The sequence below is a fragment of the Zalophus californianus genome, chromosome 4 (assembly GCF_009762305.2).
Source record: "Zalophus californianus isolate mZalCal1 chromosome 4, mZalCal1.pri.v2, whole genome shotgun sequence".
Lineage (NCBI taxonomy): Eukaryota > Metazoa > Chordata > Mammalia > Carnivora > Otariidae > Zalophus > Zalophus californianus.
This window is the reverse complement of record NC_045598.1, coordinates 230,237-236,315: the sequence shown is the minus strand read 5'-3', so window position 1 is coordinate 236,315 and position 6,079 is coordinate 230,237.

Here is a 6,079-nt window from a genome sequence, read left to right as displayed (position 1 = left end):
AGTAAGACTCTGAGGTCATGAGAGGGGCCTCAGCAGGCTTTCCAGCAGCAGGAAGACAGCTTCCCTGGAGAAGGAGCTGCTCCGCACATGCTTTGTTGATAATAAAGAAAGAGAGGTGTGACGGCCCCGAGCTTGCCAGGTCTCCTCGGAGGTGCCGGTGTGGGTTTTGGGAGCTGGGGGACCCATGATTTGGTGCTTGCCGATGCCTGGGAAGGCAGGGAGGCACAGGCTGTTAGAGGTTGCAGGCAGGATTCCTTCCTCTCTGCCAGGGGAGGGGCTGCCTCAGCGCCAATCTCGGGAGCACTCCGACATTCCTCAATGTGGAGGGGCCAACGTTCAGGTCCTGAGAACCGCATTTCAGCACCTCCCTGGGAAAGGGCCCAGATTCTCACGGGCACGACAGAATGGCCTGGGGCAGTGGTCTAGGATGGCCGCCCACTGGACAGGGATGCCACCTGCAGGCCGGCTTGAGAATGTGCCGTTCCCGGGGGAGTGGGCAATCAATCAGGTGCTGGCTATACAGCGATCCCATGGCCCAAGCGCAAAGCTGCCCCAGCCCAAGGGGAGGAAGTGGTCCCCTTTCAGCCTTGCAGCAGGTGACCGGGTGGGGCCCTGCAGACTGAGGATGGAGGTCACCAGGGCTCTCCTGCAATGTGCCCAGGCCCCAGCTAGGGGGTGACCGGGCCCTAAAGGCAGCGTGACCTTGGTCTTAGTCCACCATGGAGGTGGGACATATGCGACAGAGGTTTGCTGATAACAAACAGGATTACTGGCTTCCCTGCAAGGCTGGTTTCTTGGGAGTCCCGAGAACATTCCAGTAAAGGCTGAAATGCTCTTTGGCTTTCAGCTGTGAGCAGGGAGCGTTCAGGGCCCAGGGGCTCAGCCTGGCAGGCACAGCGTCATGAGGCCAGCACCCTCGAGGGCCCATCCCCACCCAGCCCTGTGGCCAACTCAAGCCCTCTTTTTGTGCTTTGCCAGGTGACAGGTATTCACACTGTGTCCTCATAGCCCATGGCTATGAGCACCCCGGGGTGTGTGTGTGTGTGTGTGTGTGTGTGTGTGTGTGTGTGCTGTGTGCTGGGTTCCTGCAGCAGGTCCCAGGCCTGCTGGTGGCCACAGGTGAGTACACATGGGTCCCCTGGCAAGGCCTTCCCTTACACACCTGAAAAGCAAGGATAAGGTAGGGCAGTCTGGGGCATCCAGCTTGGCTTCCCCCCAGGGTCTCTGCACAGATGTCCACCACACATCCCACAGCCTAGGGAAATGGGCCTGGTTGAGGAGGCCGGGGTGGGGGGAGTTGTAAATGTGACAATTAAGGCCTCCTTCTAATTGCAGGCAATTAATTAGTTGATAATTGAGCCTCCCCCAGCATTAGGTTGTTTGGGAAGAGCTAACGACCTTCACCTGCTCCCTGTGCTGTGCTCTGCAGGTGGGGGGTGGATGGGGACACCAGGCAGGCTGAGGGTCCTGAGCCTGCCTGCATCAGCGCACGTCCCTGAACAGCTGTGTGGAAGTTAGAGCACCTTCCCACCTTCCCAGTAACTGCGGAGAACACTCCCAAAGGAGCCGAGGAGCTGGGCGGCAGGGTGCGGTGGCGGGGGGGGGGGGGGGGGAGAGGCCTGCTCCCACCCACCAGGAGGAGGAGCGGTGAGCTCAGGCACCCCTCCTTCCTCAGGCTGGCCCAGGAACCTGCCTTCCTGGCAACATCAGAAAGGCCTCAGATGGGAAGCTGGCTGTTCTGCTCAGGCTCCTCTGGGACAATCCTGGCCCCAGAGAGTGTGGCTAGTCTGGGGCTCTGTTGGCAGCTCCGTGAGGCTTTCTCCTCTTTCAGAAGCTGCAGGCCCCCTTTGTCTGAACAGCCACGTTATAGGAAAAAGCTGAGCCTGAGCAATGTCCCTCAGTGTCAGGAGACAGGACAGAAACCAAAGACCCAGAGGGTAGATAAGCAGCAGACCTTACGGAGTCCTGCGTGCTGGCCACTCAGGTTCCCCCCGACAGAAATAGCTTCCTAAAGACGTAGTGCACATCACTGTTGAGAAGGCACAGTGCCGAGGCTCCTCCCCCATCCCCCGTCCCTGGAGCGTGGGTTGCACTCGCCTTCCCTGCTCCCAGAGGCGGCTCCAGGACACAGCTTAGAGATGGCGAGGTGTTGACAACAGCCGCAGGGTAGGTGTGACTGAGCCCATTTAAGGCCTCTGCGTGAACTTTGGAAGATCTGGTGCACCGGTGCGGGGGGGCCATCCATCTTGCTGCCGCCCAAGACCAGCCTCATGTGTAAGTTCCTTTGTTTATTAAATCTGCCACCTGCCAACCTGGAGCGTCCTGCCTCTTTCTTCTCTCTCCTGCCCTCCACACTTGGGGCCGGTTTCAGATTTCAGCAGGGAGGCTCCTAGGAGCTGGGGTGCCAACCATCACCACTGGGGTGTGACACTGGCACACAGTGTGTGTATTCTGCCGTTTGATCCCCGTGTGGTTCCTGTGACCACCCTGCCATCAAGATTCGGGCTGTTTCACCCCACAGAGACACGTCTTGCTGCCCCTTCTCGCCACCCCCCCACCATCCCTAGCCCCTGGCGACCACTCTTGTCAGTTCTCCACCTCCATAATTCTGTCATTTCAAGAATATTAGGTAAGTGGAATCACAGCATATTGGACTGGATTTTTGAGATTGGATTTATTTCACCCAGCAAATGTCCATGAGATCCATCCAAGTTGTATTCAACATATACATGGGTTATTCCAAAGTGTCTCTTAACTTTTCCAACACTGTTGGGTTTCACCTTATAACACCAAGTCTAAGAAGTTTCCTCTTGTGAACAATGACTCGGTGGCAAAGCTGACCCTGTCACCCGATGAGTTCTCTTCCGCATTACAAGCATAGAATGTAAAAACAAAACAAAACAAATGTAGAATGTGTCCTGATTCCATTTCAATGCCACAAACATTCGTGTGGCTTATTGACTCTCCCAACCTTCCCCATACTGAATTTGAAAGCTCTGCAGGGTAGAATGGCGTCCATGCAGGGACATAGCCAGCCCAGCAGGCCAAGGCGGTGCCCCCGACCCCGAGGTTTCTGCAGGATGCTGGCGGGATCCCCTCCCTGACCATGGTGGGTTTCTATGGGCACCAGCCCATGTCCCATATTGTGTTGCTCCCTGTGGCCTGCAGGGAGCGTCCCCCACATGACTGCTGAATGGGATTTTGCATTTTTGTGGCCCTTGAGATAGTCAAGTAAATATATTTTTTGTTTTAGTCTAGAGAATTTTAACTTGATGGGCTCCTTAAGAGATGTCCTTATATTATGCACTTAACCTAATAAAATCTTGCGTTCTTTCATCTTCTCGGCACCATCTAGCTCATAGGGTTACTTAGAATGTTCTAAGAACATCTCTCTTAGCCTTTTCTGGGCCACAGGGGGCCACCCACCATCAGAACATTTACCTGATGCAGACTTTTCCTCCGTGTTTTCTAGGTGCCCTCACTGACAACAGCTTCACAGGTCTTGTTGGGCTGCCCCTGCCTGCCTCACACAGTACACAAGAGGGAGTGGCACTGGGAGGGGGTGGGGGGGGACAGCTGTGCACCACCAGGCAGTTTCGTGGCAAGGGGTACAACAGCCTGGGGTAGCCCAGCCCCGACACTGGGGAGAAGACCTCCCTGAGTGCCTGAATGAGGGAGGAGACAGGAGATACTTGGACAGCAACGTCTAGGCCATGCCAGGACACACGGGGGACAAGAGAGTCACCCAGGACCCCAGCCAGAGGGCAGGGGGCGAGGGGCAGATGTAAGTTGACCCCCTCTTGGGGGTGAGGCTCCCAAGGGATGCCCAGGAAGGCTGGGGAGGAGGTTTGAGTTGGGAGGTGGGGTCTGAATTTAGGAGATGAGCTGAGGGGGTGGGGGCAGAGAAACAGTCAGTCCTGAGCTCTGTCCTGCCACTCTTGGGAACACGTGAGCAAAGGGAGCACCTGTGGGGACCAGCAGTGATGGGGCTGGGGTTGGCTGGGTGACGGGGGCTCCTGCAGGTCAGGACCCAGCTGGCTGGTTGGGAGTCGGCCTGGCTTACAGCACAGCCCCTGCCAGGGTCCCTAAGGCCAGTTCCTGCCCTTGGGATCCTCCCTCAGAGCCCTAAGCCTTAGGTGGATCCTGGGTCTGGCTCCTGCATGGGACCCCTCCCCCCACACCTGCAGCAGCTTCCTGGAGGTGTGAGCCTAAAAGGGTTTAGGCCCTCCCTGGGCCTGATCTCGCTCCCCAAGCCTGGAACCAATCAGAACCAGATGGACAGAAAGGTGGAAGCCCACCCCTAGGCCCAGTAGGAACTTTCCCATGGCAGCCTCCCCGGCCAGCTCCATCAGCCCCCAGGGCTCTTGTGGCAAGCCGTGTCCCCCAGTCTCCCTGGAACACTGGCCTGCTTAGCTAACAGCCAGGCCTGTGACAACTCCTGCCACAGAGGCCCCCAAGGGGCAGCCTGGGCAGCACTCCCACCTCCCATTAAAGAAGCTGAGTGCTGTCCTCCAAGATAGAAACACAGACATGACTCTCCCTGCCGTTCCCAATACTCTTCTTGGAAATATCCCTATGCTGCAAGGCTGGCACCCTATTTCCACTGAAGACTCTGGATGTTCAAACTTGGGAGGGATGTCCTCAGGTGTGTGCCAAAGGGAAGAGAACCCCCAGGACTCAGGCACAGAGGCCAGCTGGGAAGGAGGCCACATGGACATCCCAGAGTTAGGGAGCCCTGGGTGCCAGAGGCCAGTGGTACCCACGCCCCAGCACACTTGCAACTCCTAACCCTAACCCACACTCACCTCTCACTCAGATACCCCCAGGGAGGCTGACAGGCTCCAAACCCTTTTATTAACACACAAGAGACTTATTAAATAATCGCAAAACTATGAATGCTGCAGGATGCACACAACTGTTCTTTTTGTCCAGGGGCAGCTCAGAAGCAGAGCCTGAGACCACACTCGTGGAAATTCCACGAGCCACGGTGTCATCCTGTTGGGACAAAGCCAAGCCTAGGTTGCTAGACAGCTCAGTCACCTACATAGACCCCGGGGACTTTGGAACTAATTGTGGGGAGCATTCACAGCCCCCTCCCCATCCATGAGGCCTCATGGCTCCGGGCGTAGTTCCGTGTGAAGATAACCCGTCTGACCGGCCCCGCCAGCTCAGAGGAACCCAGGTCACACCTGTCTCCTTCCCATCCATCCCTATTGATACGGAAGTGCCAAGTGCAGGTGAGACCTGAAAAGCCTGTGTCAAAGCCCGTGCTGAAGGGTCTGCTCAGGCACCTCCTTGTGCTGGGCTCTGGCTGCCCTTTCTGGTTCAGGCCAAGGTCACAGATCTCTCTGCTCACTTACAGGCCCTCGAGGACGGCCAGCGCCAGCCCCACGGCACCGAAAGCGGCCGCTCTTTACTCACAATGACACCCCCTGAGCGCACCCAGCGCCCGTGCCTGTCTGCGGAGCTCCGCGGGGCCAGCGCATCCCCGGGAAGGTGTCCCCGCGCCGGACACGCAGGGAGGGGTGCGCAGTCGTACTCTCCGTTCTCTGGCGCCCACGCGGTGCTGACAGGCCAGCCCTGCTGCGGGCCGGGCACCGGGCTCCCTAGTCCATCCCGACCCCACCCCGCGGGAAAAGCTGCCCCGGGTCTCCGAAGTGGCAGAGCCGGTCGGCAAGGGGAGCCAAGGCCGCAGCTTCCTTCCCAGGGCCCCACACCGACGCTTCCGCGAACAGCGACCGCTGCGCGCTCCTCGCTGGGACGCAGCGCTGGCCTCTCGCGCAGGCAGCCAGGGTCTGGGGTCGCCGGGGGACGCCCCGGGCCTGAGGCGGGCCGCTAGGTTTCGCGGCCGGCTTCTGAGACACGCCTCGCCTCCCGGAGGGGTTTCCGCTCTGCCGGGGGTAGGGGCTTCCTCCCCAGGCACATGGTGAAGCGGCCCCGTCCTGTAACACCGAGAGGGAGACCTCGCATCGCCGCAAACGGGGACTTTCCACCCGCGCCTACAGCCAGCAGAACGCGATAAACGCCGTGGCCTCGGCGCGGGCCTGCGCTCTTCTTTCCCAGGCTGAAGCCCCGGTTA